The 17505-nt window shown below is 39.1% G+C and overlaps 2 long non-coding RNA genes across 2 annotated transcripts in view; one reads left to right on the plus strand and one right to left on the minus strand.

Moving 5' to 3' along the window:
• Window positions 1–17505, plus strand: part of LOC141942151 (uncharacterized) — a 102481-nt gene that overhangs the window by 16557 nt on the left and 68419 nt on the right. The window lies entirely within an intron of this gene.
• LOC141942152 (uncharacterized) lies at window positions 14255–15860 on the minus strand. Its single transcript, XR_012628542.1, has 3 exons — window positions 15717–15860; window positions 14864–14937; window positions 14255–14556 (listed from the first exon to the last, which is right to left on the minus strand). It is a non-coding gene; the product is annotated as an uncharacterized LOC141942152 (long non-coding RNA).

A 17505-nucleotide genomic window follows, 5' to 3' on the forward strand; every position in this document is an offset into this window, starting at 1 on the left:
TTTCTGATCCCCGTGTATACATGTCATGATTCTCAGTGTATTTTACACCTTTATCACAAGATTCAGAGTCGAACTTTTCTAGGCTGAGGGGTTCTGTTAGATCCTTATACAGGTCTCTTACCATCCTTATTGTTCCTTTGGTTTGGTTTATTTCCTCTATATGTTTTAGTGGAGAGGGTAGATTGCAGCAGTAGCAAAGTAATCCAAGTCGGGTGAGCTATGAGCTGGTATCCAAGCATGCAGTGCTCTCTGATTCTTTTTCCTGTTGTAACAGCTCATAACTTTATTTTTTTCCCCAAGTGGTATATCCTAGAACTATCGAATGACAAGATCTCTTTACTAGACAGTTAACTGTCAGGTCCGACCCCATTTTTGTGTATATAGAGTTAAAATTGTTTTTTCTCATGTACAGTACTATACCTTTATCTACATTAAATGTCTCCAGCCTTTTCATCTGCCAGTCAGTGCCAGAGGTCTTTCTGCACCTTTACACAGCTGCTTTCCTTTTTTACTACCTTGGGCAAACGAGTATCATCAGCTGCCTTTGTCACCTCAGTGTTCATGCTGTTTTCCAAATCGCCTATGAGTTATCCAGCATAACTTGCTTTTCTTCAGTAGAGTTATGCTAAAAAAGAATTTGATGCACTGGGTGAAACCCTTCTGCTCTGCTGTCAGTAGAGTTTTGTTACTGACTTAAATGGGGTTAGGGCTGGACACATCAGGCTTAGGTTTTTCCAGCACTTCCTTTATTTGATTTTTAAAAAGATAGAAATGAATGTAAATTTTAATTCTTTCTCCTCTTTCTTCTTTTTTCTCTTTCCCATGGCTAAAAAGACTTAAACAAGCATGAATTATTTTTAAGAGAATGTAACACACTAGGGGCCTTCATCCTGATTAATAGATACTAATTTTTTCCTGGGCTATTCTGCCTTGCACTATGTTATTATCAGTAGTTTGCAAAATATCATTATCTTTTTGCCTTTAAGATATCTAAGGTTTCATTTGTTGCAGTTAGATGGTGGCAAACACTAGTAAAAGTACTGGAGAATTATTTAGCAAAAATGTAAAGTCATTTCAACTATGTAAACTGAACTTACCAAGGTTTGAAAATTCCTCTTTGTAGTAATACTTAGCATTTATACAGTGTCTTACATCTTCAATGCAGAGTGCAAACATTCACTAATTAATCTCGACACCCTATAGGTAACCTGGAGTTGCTATTCTTATTTTACATGTGAGATCATAGAATCACAGAATGGTTTGGGTTGGAAGGCACCTGAAAGATGATCTAGTTCCAACCCCTCTGCCATGGGCAGGGACACCTTCCACTAGACCAGGTTGCTCAAAGCCCCATCCAACCTGGCCTTGAACACTTCCAGGGAGGGGACAGACACAGCTTCTCTGGGCAACCTGTTCCAGTGCCTCACCACCCTCACAGTAAAGAATTTCTTCTGTATATCTAATCTAAATCTACCCTCTTTCGGTTTAAAACTCTTACCCCTCGTCCTATCCCTACACTCCCTGATGAAGAGTCCCTCCCCATCTTTCCTACAGGCCCCCTTGAAGGCCACTATAAGGTCTCCCCGGAGCCTTCTCTTCTCCAGGCTGAACAACCCCAACTCTCTCAGCCTGTCCTCACAGGGGAGGTGCTCCAGCCCCCTGATCATCTTCATGGCTCTCTTCTGGACTCAAGAAGGTCTATGTGTTTCTTACAGTGGAGGCCCTAGATGCTGATTTAATATCCTATCTCTGATCAGCTACAGGCTCTTTGCAGTTCTCTGAGAGAAAAGCTGAAGACTCTGAACTTTCTTTTTTTTTTTTTTTTCACACTACCGGTTTTCAAAATTGTCGAAGTCTAAATTCTGTTACTCCTTCTCACTTCATCACAAGCTGTAAATAAACACTTTACAAGTTTGGTCACTTTTGGAAACTTTAGTTTCTTTCTATTTCTTTTGACAAAATAGGAAGCATGAAACTGCATATGTAATTCAGAGAAGCTGCAGGAGCTTCAGCTATACAGCGTGTAACATTCTGTGAAAATGTTACTTTTTTTAAAAAATTCAGTAAGTGCATAATGACCCATTTTGAAATACAGCTGCATGTAGCTGATCACTTGATCCTTCCTTTATGCATTTTTTGGCGAGAACCATAATTTCCCAAATCTGCCTTTCCTTTCTAATAAGTAATAACTTTGATTAAAATGAGTTTCAAAGCTTTTCCAGATAAAGTTTCCCAATCTTGCTAACACTTAATCTAATATTAACTGTTTTTATATAACTTTCCTGCTCATTTATGATTTAAAGTGCCCAAAGTCCACAAGTAGCTCTTCAGTATGCTGGAAGCCCTCTTAATATGAATCAATGTTGTATATGTTTTAAAGCTGCAATTTTAATGCTCCTTTAGACTTTCTAGATTCATGCTTTCTGGTGATGAGATGACATGTATTAGTGTGATGAAGAGGAAGACAAAGTAGGAATAATTAATAATTATTGCTGATGGACTCTGAATGTGGGGAGAAGGGTGTTGAGGAAAAAAATTTAACAGGGATGGTCATTTGTAATGTAATCTCTTTCTTTTCCAAATGGAAGAAGATCAGTGTCTTAAGTGCCGCACTATATATCATTTGAGGGTGAACAAGATTATTTTGCCAGGAGCAATAAACAGCTTACATGCTACCTGACTCACAAAATGTGCACTTGGGTTCAGATTTCCAGAAGTGATTTCTCAATCGGGGAGGCTGCTCAGAGGGTGCATAACCTTAGTCTTCAGGATCAGTTAGTGGACTCTGTCGATGCAAGCTGCTTTCATTATCATGCACTGCTTCAGACACCTGATTTATGAAGGGCAAGGATAGGTGTCCAAATAACCTCACTGCTCCATCTGTCCTGTCTGTTCTGCATCTTACCCAAGAACTTGCTTCTCATTTCTCCACAAAACTGAAGCATGTAGTTGTCAAAATTGTCATTTCCCTGTTACGCAAAATACGTCATGTGTTAGGATCTGATACTCAATTTTGCTTATACATGTGTTTCAAGCTGTTTTTTTTCTGTTTTATTTCTTGACATCCATTAGACCGTGATGCTTACAAATAGCTGCATATTCCTCATGGTGCTGCTACTGAGGTGGCCTGATGTGCTGCTCTTCATCCTTCTCATCGCAACAGGTAGCAAGGTTGTCTCCCATTCCGTGGCTGGTATTTGCCTTGTGGTGTTCAGCATTTGCACTTCAACCTTTATAAGAGCCAATGAGGTCTTCTCAGGTACCCAGCTTCTGATGAAAGCAGTGTGTTTGTGATGAGTGGCAGTGGCATGTAAAATTGCCCTCTTTGTCCTATGAGTGCTTCACAGACCCAGATATTTGCCTCTTAATAGGCACTGCTGGGTTGTTGCTGTTGTATGATGCAGGAGCTGTCAGGAGGAATTCCAGGCAGACATTTCTAACCAATCAATCAATTTGAAAATTTCACATTCATTTTATTCATCAGTTTGTGTTGTCTTGGTCACACATACACACACACACACGCTCTCTCAAGGTATTTACTGTTACTGTCATCTTAAACTGCTCCTTGCCAAAGGCAGTATAAAAATATATATGCTTCAAATTTTGTATGGTAGGTGGTCTTGGTGTCCTGAACACTTGAAACATTTCAAAGGAATCTCATTTTAAGAATTGTAATTTAAATTTGCTACTTTTTATAGAGAGGAGACACCCCAATTTAAGGAGGTTTGTCCACAACGTTTTCCATATGGCTTTTATACTGTTGACTGTTGTAGCACTGACATGATTGTGAGAGTAGGATGTCACTCAAGATTATGCAATTTTTTAGGAACTGTTGCAATTCCAGACAAGCCAAGTCACCGCTCAGTGCTGTTGGACTGCTGCAGGTTGAGGACTCTTTAAAGCTCAGGCCAGATGTGCAGCTTAGGTAAAACAAAGTGGCTTTAGCTGCAGTTGAAGGGACCTGAAACCAACTTGCTAGTAGAAGGCTGGGCTATGATTTGAGACCTGCTAATGCAGTTCCACTGAGAAGATACTCACGATGTAAATGAAGTGATACTCAGACATGTAAATGAGATTGAGATTATTTGTAAGAAACTACATATCATGGGGAGTCTGAGACTAAACACATGCTCTGGGTGATGGACTCTGGTATTTGGGCATCTTCCTTCAAAGAAACAAACCTGGTGCATGTGCTCTGTAAACAGCATCTTATTACATACACCTAAATATATAGAAGTCAAATGTCCTTGAGTGTCTGATTCCTGCCAAACATAAAGCCAGGACTGACGGGGTGTGTGGAAAGGGAAAACATTGTGATGGAAACTAAAAGATGATAAAGCTGCTGCTGGAAACTTAGGTTCTTCCTGAGAGCTTTTTAGAATTTGTGAGTCACAGAGAAGGAGCTAATTTTAGGTGTCTCTAAAGTTTCTTGAAAGTCACATAAGTCCTTTTACAGTACAGCTATTCTATCTTTAGGGCCAGGGATATAATGCTTCCTACTCTCCCTTGCACGTGTATTAAGCACCAAAATGGAAGGCACGTTTTGTAAAAGGTTGTCTATCCTTCATCCTTCATATACCTTGACTGGATTCTTGGTTGAGCCTGTGTGCATGTATATCTTTCTAAATTGTTGCTCAAAAACATACACAACCTTATGGAAAGTGGACTGAAAAGGACAAAAGAAAAAAACTTTTTTTTTCCCCCCATCGGCCTCTGCTTAAAAAGCCTTAAACGAATGCAGTACAGACTTTTTAGTGTCTGACAAGAAATCATCTGTGAATTCATTTCGGTAAAGTTTTAGTGATGAATTGCACTATTGGATAAAGCAATATTTAAAATCAGAAAACCATGTGTGCATTATTTGAATGTGAGAACTACTTTTCCTTGTGCAAGCTACTGCCATCTGGAACTTCTGCACAATTTTTTAAAGTCAGATACACGAATAAAATGGCTAAATATCTTTAAAGTCTGGTCTCATACTTAGGAATCGAATATGAGTTCAGAATTGTCTTCCAATAATTTAGATTTGATAATGCATAATATAGAGTTGTAGATGTTCAAAAGACAGTTTTTAATGTGTCTTGTTTGCATGAAGAGAGAAACACTTTTTCTTCCTAGTCTTCTGAAATCTCTTCTACATTTCTAAAACAAACTGTTGTGCTTTTTATTCCTGAAGCATCCACAGACACTACAAATTCAACAATGTCTTTTCTGGCAAGACAGGAGCACATTAGTGAGAACAAGAGTTTAAAACCTTCAACCTATAGCTTTCAACCTGCAACCTGACAGCTCTCTTTTGCTGCAAAACCAGGGTATTTGATTCCCTCCCACTGACCATAAGAGCTGAAAGCTTGGTCCTGCTTCCTTTGTGTGACTTCAGATCCATGTCAGACTTCAAATCAAGCTTCACAGCCGGTACAGCCAAAGGAGGCTTTTCATCACAACACTGGAGAAAAAAATAGTGCTCTGATGAGATCAAAACTTTAAAAAGCCTCCCTGTGTGGTCTGGGCAGAGTAGCCAAGCAATCCTGACCAGATCTCTAGCATTACAGTCCATTATTCTCAGCCAATGTTTTCCTGCTGACAAGATGACCCTTTGCTTCTCTGTGTGTGGTAAACAATTGCTAGTTAATATAGAGATTAATTACCTCTTCTTCATATTCGGAGACCCACGGGACTAAAAGAACTACTGCATACTTGCAGAAGATATTCTTGTTAGTGTCACCTTAGTCTTATTGATCATTCTGCCATCAGTCTTCTGTAACCTTTGATCCAACCTGTCTGGGCTATAACAGGTTGATAAACCTAAATTGAAAGCACCACCAGCACACAGTCTTATTTTTCCACATAAGCTTCTCATAGACTTGAGAGTGAAGAGTTCTTCATCCTCCCTAGCCTCCTACGAGATTGAGTCCCAAAAGACTTGCTTGACATTCACAAATGCAGTAGATTCACATATTCAAACATAATTTGAGCATTGCTAAAGATGGCTAAGTATTGGAAATAATTAAAAATCTCTAATGCAGTAGTGGCATCGTTACCTTTTATTTCCATGGAAACTTTTTAATGGATAGGAATCCAGATTGACTGGCTGACAGTGGCAGCAGTCTGTTACTGTAATACATCAGCAGTCTCACTCTTGGCACTTGCGCACATTATTTGGCTATTTACAATAGAATTATTTTAGCAAAACTGTAATCTGAGTCTGAAGAGTATAGCAGCTATGGGTGGCTGTAGGCTAAATTTTTTTCCAAGGTTAACTGTGCTGTGCTCATAGGGCACCCGATTACTTTTCGCTTATTCAGCATGGACTTTGTTTTAAAAAAAAAATTAAAAATCAGGTAAATCAGTGGCCAGTCCCTGTTTGTTTGCAGAGAGGTAGAATGCAAGGAAAAGGAAATAATGGCCCATAAAAACTGCAGGTACATTACATGTACCACACGCATTCCCTGGCTTACATATTCTGTGAAAACTCAACAGCTGATATTGGCACTATGGATATAGAGGCAGTCTAAGTTTCATTTCTCTGAAAACTTTAATATCCAAAATTTGGACTTGTGTCCTATAATTTAGACTACACTGTTGTGTTTATTAGTAAGTCTTGAAAACGTACACAGGGAGTGTTCACACTTTATGCATTGGCTCAACATTTATCATACCTTTATTCTCCTGATGTAATGTTCTGTATTTTTCTAAGAAAACTAGATTTATTTTTTTTTTAAATTGTTTCCCATACATTATTTCTTTGACTCCCCTTTGTTCTTTTTCTTTACTAATGCACGGTTGCCATTTTCCAGAAGTCATCTCACTATCCTCTGAATGCTAAACTAAAATGATGGGCAGTGAAGGAGTTTGTGATAAAATTGAAATCTCATCCATGGTCTTTAAACTGGCACTCCACTGAGTTTAGTCAGATATATATGAGACTGGCTAAAAACCTGTGATACCAGCAGACATCATTTTTTTAGCTGGTTCAAGCAAGGAAAAGTTTTTTTACGACTGGGAGATTATACCCTTCCTCCACTCCTGCCACACAGTGGACACACAAGATGCAGGTCAAGCCCTAGGTTGGGTTTTTAACATCTGTGACACTTAAAAACTACATTTGTGAAACCATGTTCCTCTTCTGATGGGGACTAGCAGTGTGTTTGGTGGAAGTCATGAGGAGGAATTAAAGCAGGAGAGAGCTTTTGTTTGTGGAGCTTGAGGGGAAGGGTCTATGCCAGGTTTTCATCTGCAGCGTGGTGGCACAGTCTCCATGACGTCAATATGAGTGTGGCCTTTGATGACACTGTGTCCCCTGTGTTCCTACGGGGAGTATCACTTGTGGGGTGGCTGAGACATTGAACAGCACCTGGGAGGGGAGAGGAGGAGGGTTTGATTACATCCAGCATCCAATTTAAGATATTAATGCATTTTCCAATACAAAAGTAATTTTGTTATTTTACTTTAAATATGAGATTAAAAACCCTTTCCCATCAGTGGTTTGTGTGGCACGTACTTGACAGAGGTTAGACTACTCTGGGGAGCTGTTTCACCAGCACTCTGCATATTACAAGAGCTATCAGCCTTTGGATTATGCACTATGAACTATTATGTGTGCAGTATTATACTTGTATCATTTATATTGATTTTCACTATTCCTATCTGACAATCTTACTCGCTTTCCTTTATATACAAGTTTATATGTGTATATGTAGATACAAAAAGGCATTGCCTTGACTTGATAGTTTAGGAATAGTTAATTCTCAGGCACAGAGATGCATTTAAAAAAAAAAAGATACCTACAGCAAGCACTGCTTGTTTTGCTCAAACACTGCAAGAACTTGTTTAAAAGTAGATGTTTTTCTAAAATGTGAGATGGGGTATCTGAAGTTTAGATAAATAAGACTGTGCTAACATCAATAATTATTACTTAGTATCTGTTATAAAATGTATAAAATGTTGTAATCTGTATATTGCTTATAATCCATAATATGTTTTATGATCTTGTAAACATTTCTTTAAAAGTCAAAGAACAAACTACCTATTGGACGCTTCTTTCGTCTGACTGATGAGGTTTCTAGCATATAGAAGAGATTCTTCTACAGCCCCTTTGTAAGGACTGGATTTAGGATTATTCTGCCCTGGACATGTGCTGGTGCTTCCAGAGAGCGTCCATGTCCTGTCCCTTGGGCTGCATGAGACTCCCAGCAGGAGCAAGGCTCTTCGCTGTAGGGACTGCTCCTTTCTTTATTGGCATCTGACTTCATGGCCAGCAGGGTTTTTTGTGGAATATTCAATTCAAGGAAAATGCCTTTTAAAAAGGCAGATAAATCACAGGCTGGATAATTTTTACCCTGGGTTCCTCAGAACTCCGAAGTGCTGGATATCCCTGCTCTACTTTTGATCTGCTCCTCTGCCTTCCCAATGAGATGACTCTGCCTCCTCAGAAGCAGATCCCCAGTTGTATACTACTATACACAATATGTCACAACATAAACCAATTGGAGAATTCCCCAATATCTCCTCAATGCCTCAATATCTCCTTCTTCCTGCGTAGCTGTTGGGGAATCATCATGCCCCAGGTAGCTATGCAAGCATTACAGATGGGTTCTAGTTATAGAACTAATTAACAGTTATATATATGTATGTATTTACATTTTATAACCAATGCCATTTGGATGATTGCCTGTTTGTGTATCATTGCAGTAAGGAGGAAAAACAAATGGAAGGGGAAAGGGAACAAGGGACTCGAGGGTCCTGTATATCAAATATTGCACTAATTACTAGCAAAATAACATCACTAAGTGGTGAGTTCTCTAGCAGGCCCTCAGTATCCAGTACAGCAGAGATTTCACTGTTAGTAAGTTCTTAATTTCTTAGCATTTTTTAAACTTGTAAATTCTTGTTGGTGACTTTTAATTTAAAGTACACCAGTCAGAATACTAGATGTTGTGGTTTTATTTAATCCTTTTTTTTCTACATAGAGTTTATCTACTTGAAGCATGTTTTTATATTTTTCTAGCTTCAGAATCAATATAAGGATGGCAGAGCAAGCTGTATTCCTTTGTCTAATGCATAATAGAGCTGGCTGGAGGACAGCAGTCCCTTTTCACAACAGACTTTGAGATTTTAAAACTCGTTTTCCTAACTAAAATTACTTTTGAAGTTTTGGAGAAAAAATGAATTGCTTTAAAGGTCAGTTTGTATGCTTTCCTAATAGTTATGAAAGTTATATGAGAAAAAAAGAAAATAAGTCAGCCCACGATTGATTTACTTCTGCAATACTTTACCAGTGGTAAGCAACTCTCCTCAGATCACAGGCTGTGGTTCATCCAATATATTTTATAACTCAAAGGTCTGTAAGGACCCAAATGGATTTAATCTGTAAACCTATTCTACAACATGCCATATTATTTCCTCCAATGAATTTCAACTCATTTCTCACAAAATAATCAAAAGAAACTCATGGTTTTCAGTACTGATAAGTGATCCAGTCAAACTGTGCATTGTTTTCAAAAGATACAAGTTTTTTAAAAAAAGGAAAAAACAACCTGTCTGGGAGGCATAATGGACTAACATTTGAGTAGGAAGATATTTTAACCTTTTAATTTCACCTTTTTCCCTTTCGTTTGATTTGGTTTGCTTCACAATAGCATATTCTCAAATATGGCAAGTGGTCCTCTTGAAGACAAAAGGGGTTTGGCTTTTTAAAACTTTGGTTACAGACCTTCAAATAGACTTTTAGTGGGGGAGAAAATAGTAACTGTATCCTATGACCTCTCACCTGAGCCATTCAGACCCTTGGCAATAGTGATTTTTGGGTAAGAATTTTCAGAGCAGCATGTTGACTGGTTTTATCTCCAGCTACCTGCACTCATCTTTTGTTGTTGCATTGGCCCTCATGCTTGCTGTTGCAACACCAGGAAGGAAAGCTTACTGTGCTACATGCAGGCAACGCCTTTGCAGCCATCACTACTGACATGTAATATGTGAGCTCCCAGCATGCAACTGAGATCTGTGGCTCTGGCACAGCAGCACAGCCCTGAATTCTGTACATCCATGCAGCTATTCCAAGGAGTCCAGAAATTGCAATATGTTGATGTACTTTTAATACTATTATGTGTGAATTTAGAAGGTTAACACATCTGCTGTTTCTTCACATCCTTTGCAAAGGAAGAAAGTAAGAGAATTGTTGGTTCCTGGGAGAGGAGGAGGAGGGCTGATGGCTGACTGTACAGGTCTGTGCAGCCAGAGTGAATTATCCTTAGCTTTTTTAGCAGATTATTGAAAATGTCTTATTCAGAAATCATTGTCAGTGATTGCTGATGGACTTTTTTGACGAGTCATGAATATATTCTAAATTCAATGCCATGCTGAGATCTTCTTGGTGCAAAACCATGAAAATTGTTCCCTTGGCTCTTCACAAGTGATGTATTTGCAATAGCTGCACAGTAACAGTAGTACTGCCTCTTTCTGAACAAAAGAAAAGCCTCCATTGAGCTCCCACTTCTCCTTGCCTTCTCACCTCTGCAAAGCAGAGACATTTGCATGAGTAAATCCATCAGCATATATTATCTGAGGGAATGAAGGACCCAGGCCTTGTATGTTTAATATTTAAAAAAAGGGCCTATTTGGTTTCTACCTCAGCCTACAGGCTGTAGGTACAAGCCTTTAAGAGCTGTATGTTTTTAATCCCCTGAGCCTCCATCAGTCTGGTGCTGTAGAATGCAGAGAGGAAATATAGATTTCTTTTTTTAAATTATGTACTTAATGCTTGATTGGAAGAGCACAGTATAAAGAAACATGGCTAAACACCTTGTTATAGGATGTTTTGTCTCTTCTCGGAGGAAGAGTGTGGGCAGTGGAGTGTCTTACAGGAAGGTTTAAGGACTTTTAATACTTTGTGGGGGATATATGTATGCAATGTTATTATATATTGATTGTAGATAAAGATCAAGATATAATGATTCACAGTTTTATAGCCTGTCATAAGCAGAAGACAAGCTTGATGTGCTTGAAGTAGTTTGTGTTGCTAAGGATATATTGTATGGTTGTAGTCCAACTGAGTGATGATCAAGGAATGAATAACTGAAGCCATGTTATTATTCATCAGATAGGAGTCCCTTGCCAACTGGAGATAGAAATCATAATTCACAAAGGTTGCCATGTGAGAATTTAGATTCACGAATCTAAATAGGCATAAACTGAATTAATAAGCGGTTGGTATTCACTGTCTATGAAGAGACACCTTAAATCCAAATTCTTTGAAATATTTTCTTATGCCCAGCAATAAGATTTTTCTCTTATCTGGGGTCAATTTTATCTGCTGTCCATTGCCCACCTTTCAGCTCAGTTGTGATGATTATGAAGTTGAAGCTTTGTAGTGAAAAATAATAGAAACTTGAGGTCTACAGCAAAAGCTAAGATTAAACCTGTCAAATGAAAAACTAATTTGAACTTTAGAAGGTTTAATATGGCTGACTTTCATCCTTCTTGCCATTAGACACCAAACCGGTTGCCTAAGGCCTTGATGCCCTCTGATCCCTTCATAGTTAGGAGAGAGGGGTAAGGTAGTTGCCTCCACAAAGTAACTGAGAGCTTGGGTAAGGCAAATTGCCACAAAGGTCTCTCTGTCTTACTCTCTGTCTCTCCCAGCTTGGATGCCTCAGGTAGCGAGGAGGGCGGAAGGACTGTGGTTACCCATGTGACCGAGTCCTGTGTGTCACCAATGGCTAAGGAAGCAAGCTACTGCCACACTACTACATATTACTATTTCTTAACAAAATGACATGTTCTGCTTTCAGGTTTAATAGATTATTTCTTACTTTCTTCTATAATATTATCTGGGGACTTAGGATAAGCAGAGGGATGTGCTATTAGCTGCAGGGATGTTGTGTGCCAAGGGCAAAAAAGTATTTGCAGAGGAGCTCCTGGAGTGGAAGGGCCAAAGGTTGAGGGAAGTGGAGTGGGCACAACTCAAAATATCCAGGAAAAGAAAAGGATAGAACAGGCATATTTTAGAATTTTCCTCTTCTAACAAGCATGCTTATCTGTGTAGACTAAAAAAGGTTGGACTGGTGAGATCGCTTGGTGCTTTACAGAAGCTTGTCACGATAAACCAGGGTCAAGTTTAGCTCATTCTGTGGTTTTAATTTGGTTACCTGAATGCCAATGAGGAAAAAAAGATCCAAGCATTGTAAGTAAGTCTGACCTGCACCTCTGTAGTTGCATGTCTTTGCAGCAGTCTAGTGCTAGTCTACTGAACCAGATCTGCATCTTCGGCTGCCAGCCTTGTGCTGGGGATGGCATGAACAGGTGTAAGCCCAGGGATGTGGCCTGCTCCCCTCAATCTGTTGTACTGGTTCCTACACCAGTTCAACCATCCAGTGCTGCTGGGTCTGATTCTCCATTGCTGTGTATCTTTTGCAGTCACTTACTGCTGTGCAGTAACTGTGAATGCTAACCTTTTTGTTTATTATGTGGGTGTAAGAGACTTTTAAATAAGCAAGCATAATTTCTTTTACTCTTTCCCCAAGTATAGTTTCTCCTGTTCTCTTGTACTTTACCTTCTGTTGACCAAGAGTAAGAAGAGGCATAGGGGTGGGGGGTTGTTGCAAGCCTACATCTCACTTGCTGTCTTGCTGTAACCAAGCACTCATAGCATCTCAGGGACAAGTTGTGCTTTGCATTTATACTTTCTGTGACTTTACTGAATCTAAAGTGTAAGTGGCATTGAAAATAAGCTGCTTCTGGTTAGTTTAGCAATTGCCTTTCAAAGTGAAAACATTGTGGAGTTTTATTCTCCAGACCGTACCGAAGACTGGTTTTTTCTCTCTTTTTGCCACTGCTGCCAATCAGACAATGATAACTTGCAGGAGAGTTAAGGAAGATCTCGATTTTAGACTATGGGATTTTGCTATTCACCTGAATTAATCTGCCAAAGATGGATAGGCCTGATCCTCTTTTACTTGTGTGTGTCTATGCTTTGAAATAAGCAGACTTCCATCGAGGACGAGTTCAGTCCTGCTGGTTTCCTTCCCTGTGTGAATGTTCATGTGTGAGAGAATATATATTTATAATTATGCTCATGTCTGTAATAAAAACACTTATTTAAATAAGAGAAAGGGGAATGAGTGACAGTAGGTGTTAAGCCCGTAGAGTGAGTGACTAGACAAAGGCAAGCAGTTCAGAAGCCCTGCTGAGCCTGCGCCTGCAGAGTGCATGCTGCCAAGCAGTGCCGTCTGCGGCTGCTTGCTGTGGACCACTGATCCATTGGATGAACAAGGCTCGAATCAAAGAATGGGAGACAAGCCATGACCTTTCCCTTTCCACCCCTTTGCTACCCATTACCCCCCCAGCTCTCCTCTAACATACATGCAGACAGACACACACACATGATCATCTGTTCTTCTCACTGTATTCCATTTCCAACAAGACTGACGAGGGAAAGAAACCTCTTCCCAGATGTTCACTGCTAATGTATCAGATGTTTGTATAGAAACAAAACAAAAATAAAATAACTGTATACATTTCAGGAATTAAATTTTTCTGTAATAGGTGGTCTTTCATGTCCTGAAACACAGTAACAAAGAAATATCCAGGTACTTTAGCTACAATGCTAACTGTGAGTGACTTTCAGTGCAAGAACATTTTGGAACTTGAATTGGTAATTGCTGCTTCAGAGGCAGGTAAGTCTGATGGATTATGGCGTAACAGAGCTATGCAACACTTTGAACACAAGTGAGCAAAGACACGTGTATTGGTCTGTATTTGCTCAATGATAAAGAAAATATACTGCTCATAGTTAATGTACTTTTCAACCATACATCTGAAAGTGTTAACAAAGAAAACCATTGTGTAAATGGCCTAATAGCATCTCTGTTTAGGTTTTTGAGCTGTGTGGTGCTGCTGGTGGTGAATGTTATCCTTAGTGCTGTGCACGAGGTAGAATGCCTAGATCCAATGCAGCTCAGTGTTTTCACAGAGTTTCAGAGGTGTTTTAACCTGGAAGTGTCCCTTAAAATCAATTTTAAATGTTACTAGATTTTTTTCTGATCAATATTATCAGGATTATGACTAAACACAGGAGTGAGGTTAAGTAACTTGATTTTTCTATCATCATGTCAATTAGAGTGGACTGTTCTACAGTGGTGCTACTTATGCCTATTTCAAAAAAAAAAAAAAACCAAAAACAAACCAACCAAATGCTGTTTTTAAAAATTTTACTTGTAGGACAGAAATTCAGCACATCTAACGGCAGGGTGAGATTGCACTGGCTGTTTACATTGAAATCCTGTGAAGGAGAACAATGAAAACTAAGACAGGCAAGCAGTTAAGGTTAAAGATTATTCAGAATATGTTATGCTGTTTATTGTTGTTCTTGGACTTCATGTGGCATGAGTCCTGTGAAGGTTAGGTTTCAGGGTCATGTTTCTCCAAAGAGTTTTGTCATACTTCAGACTGTGACTCAAAGCCAGGCTCCTCTTGCCACAGACCTGATTTAGAAAGCCCTGTGAGCATGTGCAAGGGGTTGCATCTGTGCTTCTGTCCTGTGGTGCTCAACTTTTCATACTGAAATGGAGAAAAAGGTGGGGAAAAAAACCTTAAGTGTTCCTTATCAGCAGAAAAACAAGTACTGTGTAACATATGGTTCTGTGGGAGACAGTCCCTTAATAACAATCCACATTTCAAAATTGATATTTCCTTCTGGCAAGAAGTACAAAAACTGCACTCTAGTGTCTCCAAATTACTTGTAATACTGGTTTTGGACATGACTTTCAAGGGCTTTGAAGGACTTTCTAACACGTGTCAGCATCCCAAAAAGGAAAAAAAAATAATTTAATTAGTTTATAATCTTCAAACTAAGCCACTTCCTTACATTCAAAGATTTCCTTCAGCTTGGAAGAGTGTGATCATGGGGAAGTTGCTATCTTTAAGTTTCTCAGGGATTTCCTGCCGAGTGAGAGAGAGAGAGAGAGAGATCATTGCCTTCCATGCTAAAGTGCTTTGAGGTAGTTGAGCAAAAGTAGTTATATCATAGGGAACTTATTATTTTGATAAACATTTACAATTTTTAGAAAATTTGAATCGGTGACTAAATTGATAGCACTATGTATCTTAAGAGAAATGCAAATTATATTCACTTGTAATATGATGCCTAATTACACGGCTTATCTTCCTTGAAACATTTCACAGTACTGTACGTATAAAACGCAGTGTCCACTAGAAAGGAAGATTGATCCAGGGAATACTAATGATATCCAGTTTAATCAACTATTAAATACTACTGAAACATGTCACATTAAGGAGCCACTTGCTCAGTGTGCCCCATCCCAGCACAGGCTGCTCCTGATTAACTGGCATGACCTTGCGAGCACCACAAATGGTCTGTCAGCTCACATCCCCTACATCGTTAAGAACACAAAGGTAATTGTACGTTGCTGTGCAAAGTGTTTGTGGCCACCTCTAGCGGCACAACTGGGGAGGAATAGATCACTTCAGGCTGGTTTCCAAAGTTGCACTTGAGTGACAGCATGCATTTTCATTTTTAGGACATTGTTACTTAAGTATTATTTAGATAACAAATTGACTTAACTCAATTACCTTTAATGAGTTCCAGTGCATGTAAGTCATACTTGCATGGAAAAAAAAAAATGCAATAGTTCTCTATTTGTGAGACCTGAGGAGGGATTGATTTCTTTGTCCTATTCAGTGACCTTCTGGCCTCTTACCTTTGCCTTTCTCGATAACACTTCTTGACTGGGGCAGCGGTGATGGAGAGGCCTGTGTGAGATAGCCCAGGGGTGAAAGAGCACCATCCTTCTCTCTGAGGCTCAGCACCTGGTTAGTTGATGACTCTGGACAAATCATGTCACCTCTTGGAGCCCCACAATTTCTCCCTGCAAATTAGAGGCAATAATACTTTTCTACACTGACTGGTAGACAACAAATCATTAGCAAGGAGCACTTAATGGCTTGCTTCATGCAATAAGCAAAGACCATCTGTATACAATGGAGTGTATTCTCCCCTCAACATCCATCCGTGGCTGCTCCTCATGGTACAGAAGAAAATACATATGAAATGTCTGGATGAAATAGAGGCTAAACCTAATGTGTTTATAGAGAAGTGTTAGAAGAAAGGAGGCTGCCTCATTTTTTTCCCAGCACTGTGCAGACTATTTGATAATGGTTTAGACTGAGAAAAATAAAGTTTGCAGTAACTGTATTATTCAGTTAAATGTACATCCTGTATCTCCCTCGGAGAAGAGAGGCACTCCTTTATGTCATTCATGTCTCTTTAACATGCATACAAATTATACTGTAGGTTTTTCTTTTTCATTTCATCCTTGTACTTCAGCAGTGAGTTGGAAGTACTTTTCTTCTTTGAGAAAAATGTAAGGTCATTTCACTAGAAGGCCCTGTACATTATTGACAGGTGTCAAAAGTGCAATTCACCCACCAAATAGGCTTCTGCATATATCTAGTGAAGACTTTTTACAGTTGTCTGACTCAGAAGCGATTCTGGTTTGTATCCTTTTGTCCACTACACTGGGACAAAGATGACAACAGATTTAGTGTGTAAAGCATTGGTTTTCCACCTCTGAGATTATGGCTTACATCCAACTTGACCCTCTTAAGTGCAATCACTGAAACAGATGGAGATGAGGTTTGGGTGGACATAAATCTGAACAGTTATAGGATGGCTTGTAGCAGTTTCAGCTCACTAGACATAGAAGACAAAATATACAAAAGTAATGGGAACCATGTTGACCACATTTTTCTGGGGAACACCAGTATGTGCACAGGAAAGAGGAAGGAGTAAAAAGGTCTTCAGAAAACTCACAAATAAGGCTGGCACATGTTTTCAGAGGAACATGAAGTGATGGGTAGGTAACAGGGCTTCCTGTCCTGCATTACAACATCCAAAATCAAAAGGGATTGTACTGAGCCTATGTGCCTTGCTGTGTGTCACTTCTGATGATGACAGTGCAGAATTCTGATTAATAAAACTTAAAGGTACTTTAAAAAGAGAAAAAGGATTTCAGAACTGAGATACTGAGTGTAGGGAGCAAAAAAAGACATCTTTGATATATTTGGGGCTCTTGGGGCAGCTGCTGTTTTTCTCCCTGAAAATTTCTGGGGAATGTTCAAAGTCTGAACACTAATGGCTTTGATAAAGGGTTATCCTTGGATATGTAGAATTATTGCTATTTACTCCACAACTCATCTACCAGTTCCTTATGATGTTTCATGGGTTTTAGTCAAAAGTAAAGCAGTCCAATCTGTGTAGTTAATTTTTTTTTTCCTAGTATATTTATTTAGGTCCAGTAGAGAGACTTCTGCAAGTCATCTTTAAAACTGCAAGATCATGTTCTGTGAGCTTTAAGAAGTGCAGCTGAGCTTATAAAGGGAGGGGAGGGGGGTTAATTTTGTTTGTTTTAAATACCTTCAAATACCTGCTACCTGCCCCAGATAGCATTTTAGGTTTTGTTTAGTTTTTCTGCTTTTTTTTTTTTTTTA

The sequence above is a fragment of the Strix uralensis genome, chromosome 4 (assembly GCF_047716275.1).
Source record: "Strix uralensis isolate ZFMK-TIS-50842 chromosome 4, bStrUra1, whole genome shotgun sequence".
NCBI classification, from domain to species: Eukaryota; Metazoa; Chordata; class Aves; order Strigiformes; family Strigidae; genus Strix; species Strix uralensis.